General features: G+C 38.8%; 1 long non-coding RNA gene across 1 annotated transcript; it reads left to right on the top strand.

The window, feature by feature from the left end:
* The first annotated feature begins 285 nt into the window (after window positions 1-285).
* On the top strand, window positions 286-1,193 carry LOC140097105 (uncharacterized). The gene is made up of 3 exons (XR_011850077.1): window positions 286-490; window positions 904-981; window positions 1,069-1,193. It is a non-coding gene; the product is annotated as an uncharacterized lncRNA (long non-coding RNA).
* The last annotated feature ends 3,602 nt before the right edge of the window (window positions 1,194-4,795 follow it).

Raw genomic sequence — 4,795 nt, forward strand, 5'->3', positions numbered from 1 at the left:
CCTACTCAATGGCGATCAACTGTCATCAATGGACCGGGTCGTATTTTGGACCCGGTACATTGATGACATTTTGATCGTTTGGAAAGGCAGTCTGACGGATTTAAAATAATTTTTTTCCTACAACATTAAACTTACTTATGAAGCACATGAGACTGCGGCAACTTTCCTAGATGTACAATTAATTAAAGACAGCAACTGATTTCTGCAGACTAATGTATTTCGAAAAGCGACTGCAGTCAATGCACTTTTACATGCTGAATCATCTCATCCTCCACAGACCATCCGAGCTGTACCAATTGGGCAGTTCCTTCGAGTGCGCAGAATCTGTTCCACAGACATGGAATTTGAGAGACAAGCAGAGGAGCTTAAATCCCGCTTCCAGCAAAGAGGCTATAGCAACAGAGCTATTAAACATGCATACTCTAGAGCCAAGGCTACCCCACGACAGGCTCTATTACATCCATCACCTAAACCACCAAATCCAACTAAGGTAAGATTTATCACAAATTATCATGCACAGTGGCAGAATATGAGAAGAATGCAATTACGTGCAATACACGGGCGGTTGTGTACTATGCAACCTGCCCATGTAACCTAATATACATTGGCCTCACAACACATGAATTAAAGGTTCGGGTACGAGAACATAAGAGGGATATAACCTCCGCCAAAGATGCTGATTACAATACAGAAGGCAGACCCGTAGCTCAGCACTTTAGAATACATCACAATGCTGACCCTCGAGGATTGATGGTTCGAGGTATTGATAAGATTTTGACTAACATCAGAGGCGGACCTGTACAAAAACAACTAGCGCAACGAGAAGCTCGCTGGATTTGGACTTTAAAAACACTATATCCGGATGGCCTAAACGAAACACTCAGCTTTGCCTCTTTTTTGTAGGATAAATTCTGACTTGTTTCTGCTTCTGTGTTCACACCCAGCCCCCACTCTGCACCTGAGTCGTCCTTCAGGGCCTTAGTGAGTAAGCCATTTATTGGCCTCGATTTTTATTGTGTTTTATTTTGCATATGATTTTAACTGTATTTATCCTTCTCTTTTCCATAGTTAATTGAGCCATAAGTGTCCCAGGTCAGATGTGTCATCTGTTTGGAGTAATTGTGTCATCTGTTTGGAGTAATTCATAACACACTTCTCTCTAAGGTCCGAATGTTCCATTGACCGGCATTGGATACAGCATTAGTCGGACTTTTGTCAACCGACGAAGCATCATTCGTATCAGATATTTATACGTTATATTTTGTATTCAATAAAATTTACAATTTTTTACTATTTACAATGTCATTTGCTGTCTATGTTGGTTTTCTCACCCTCCGGTTCTGAGGGTTGAAAAATAGGTTGTACTAGTGCCAACAAGGCCAGCCACAAGCAAATCAACCAAAAATAAAATATATAACGCTATTGTAGCCCTAAGAAGGCCGGTTGGGTTCTCGTATGGCTAGTTTTAGGCTACACTAACAGCACACAACTGGATTTTGTGCTGTGCCTGATGACTTTGAGTTATAAAAAAAAAGAAAAGTAAAAAGAAAAAGCAGACTGTGCCTAATTCAATCAAACCCCTAATAAATTGTCCCACCTAGGTGTTTGAGATGGATATGTGTGTCACTAAGAGCTAAATAGAACGTTCGCAAGTCTCCCTGCAAATTTCTCATAATATGGAACTAACTGCACTACTAGTGCCAGCAAGCCCAGCCACAAGCAAACAAAAATAATAATAATAATAACGCTATTCTAGCCCTAACAAGGGCTGTTGGGTTCTTGTAGACTCACTCCTGCCTAACAGTAAGCTAATATAACACCCTAACGCTATCCCTGCAGCAGCAGCAGCTCTCTCCCTAACGGCATCCAGACAGAGAATGATGCGAGCAGCGCGGGCAGGGGCTAGTCTATTCCAGGGTCACCTGATCAGGCCAGCAAACCACTGCTATCGACGTGTAAGGGTATCACGTCATGCTGGGTGGAGTGTGATTGGCTCTGTTTCTGTCCGCCAAAAATCAAAACGGCGGGAGATGCCATTTTTTCGAGCTAGCGAAGTATTCGTCCGAGCAGCGAGCAGTTACGAGTACGCTAATGCTCAAACGAGCATCAAGCTCGGACGAGTGTGTTCGCTCATCTCTAGTGATGGAGACTCTGCTAAGAAGTATACAGTCTAAACAAGAGGTTGAAGGGCTAAAAGTAGGAGAACACACCCATAAGACGGCTACATAAGGCGGTTTGCAGACGACCTACTGATTTTTACCACAAACCCGGAGACCTCAATCCCAGCATTGACAGAGATATTTATAGAATTTAGTAGATTGTCGTATTTCAAAATAAACCTGGAAAATTCTGAAATACTAAACATAAACCTTCCCAGACATAAAATAGAAGTACTCAACAACAATTCCCCATGGCAATGGCCAAAAGACTCCCAGCGAACCCAACTGACATTTTCAAACTTAATTTCCAGCCCCTTATAGCCTCTATCGAAAACCAACTATGCTCATTACAAATCCCCTTCCTATTATGGTTTGGAAGGAAACATTTATTACAGACCTTTATCCTCCCGAAAATTACCTATCTTATCCAAGTGGCTCCAATCAAACTCCCGAGGAGTTATCTCACTCAGCTACAGAGATTATTTACAAGATTTTTATGGGACAGGGGAAAACCACGTCTAAACTACAAAATTACCAGTAAACCAGTAAATTACCCTAACCCATGATGATCCGTGTTTCCTCAACCTTGTTTTTAATTGCAATATATTTATAAGAAAGATAGGTTATTATATCATCAAATTAGAAACTGTCACTATTTAGTGCATATAAACCAACTAATTCTACAAATTTATGTATATTTTTGTTTTTACTTCTGATCTGTATATATATAAATGTATATATTTTTAGCCATTTAATAGCTTTTCCTATATATACATATATATGAGAGTTTGATCTATCTGGATACTCCACATTTTATTGTACATATATCCATTCTTTTCTGTATATTGTACTTTTCATATATATTTTTGAACAATACAATTAGAAAACAATAACTAAATGAATTGCTATTTTATATTTCTCACCCCCCCTTCCTTATATGTTTCTATGTATTATCACCTTACTCAGTCTTTGTCACTCTATAAAGGGGTTATTCCAATCCCGAAACGCGTTGTGTTTTAGACTTATATTAAATTCTATTTATTAATCCTACTCCGAGTGCGCAACTTTACTGGATCACAATTTCAATACTACTGTCAAGAAAATCCTGAGTAGTGCGGCTACACCACACAGGAGTTTATCCACCAAGAGGCGACACCAGACCATCTGTGACTATACTAACGTTATTTCATAGTGTTGTGCCTATCTTTGCACAACACCATACGGTGAGCTTAATATTCACTACTATTCCGTCTTTATCTCTAAAGGTGTGACACTATTAGCGCTCTCTTTCCCTGTCCACTCTTGCCATCCTTTTTTCACAATAATTCATAATAGCCTCTCTGACATTGCCTGCCACTGATTGGACAGTATGAGAAAAGATTAGCATAACACAGGCCTTCAGCTCCAGCCCCAGCTGCTCCTCTCTGATCAAATGCAGCTTACATTGGTCAGAAACTGTGAATGATATCTCCGCAAACGTGGGGGCTAAAAGGAAAATTCAAAGTGCCCCTGAATCTGTGCAGCCGCCCCTACAGAATGGTATGATAGTCTCCACATGTGTGAGGTGGTGAAAGGTCCTATTTAAGTTCAAATTGTATTCAAGTTGGAACTGGTATATTTTGTAAGGGTAATTCCAGACAAAGTACTTTTTTTGTCCCTGTGACTATAGTATTTTCATAATTTGGGGCTCTCATGGGAGCAATTCAGGTACAACCTGTATTGGTAAATACCCCCATAGTCATCTCCACACTCCTGCAGTGGCATGACATGGCAAGAATATAAAAACCTACTGTTATTTGTCTAATAGTAGGCAAGAACATAAAGTACAGCAGAAACAGTAATTCCTCACGCATTCTAGTTTGGTCATGCTCATAATAAAAGCACTATAAATTATATGTTACTTATGCTTTCTATTTTAGAAATACATTACACAATTGTAATACACATATCAGTGCTGTGTATAGAGGTAAACAATGCCCCTGTGGCTTTGGGAATGGCAGCCAAGAATAGCAAAGACTTATTTTATTTATTTATTTATTTTTTTCATTAAACTGTTCGGCATAGAGAGGAACAGTATGTGTCTTGTTATGATTTCATACAACCAGGGGGTTATACAATAGTTTTCATGTATATGCTTTTTCACGGTTCAAACTAAATTAACAGAGCTTACAACAGAAAAAAACAGCCACTTTAGACAGAAATAAAACTAATACTAATAATTAGTAATGAGTGACCCAAACTACAAAGTTCGTACTGAGCATTGCGGTTTCGGGTCCACAGATATGTTACTGGTGAGTAAACTGACCCATTTAAGACCCATGGTGTTCAGATTCGGGTCTGGGTCTACAAACACATTATTTTTATATTCTTTGGACGTATATATCTATAATTTCTTGAGCCAAGACAGCCCCATTATATTGATTACTTTAACATCAGAGTAGTATATTAATTATTTTATGGAACTGAGTATATTGTTAAATACTAAATTGAATCCTGCTGTTAGAACAATAAGTGGATTGTACTAACTAGAGGAGTAGAACTAAAGGAGTTAACATTTATCTGGGCGGGACCAGTTTCATTGTTATATTACAGGTTTTGAATTAGAGAAGCAGTAAATTTCCATCTTTGATTAGATG

The sequence above is a fragment of the Engystomops pustulosus genome, chromosome 1 (genome assembly GCF_040894005.1).
Source record: "Engystomops pustulosus chromosome 1, aEngPut4.maternal, whole genome shotgun sequence".
Lineage (NCBI taxonomy): Eukaryota > Metazoa > Chordata > Amphibia > Anura > Leptodactylidae > Engystomops > Engystomops pustulosus.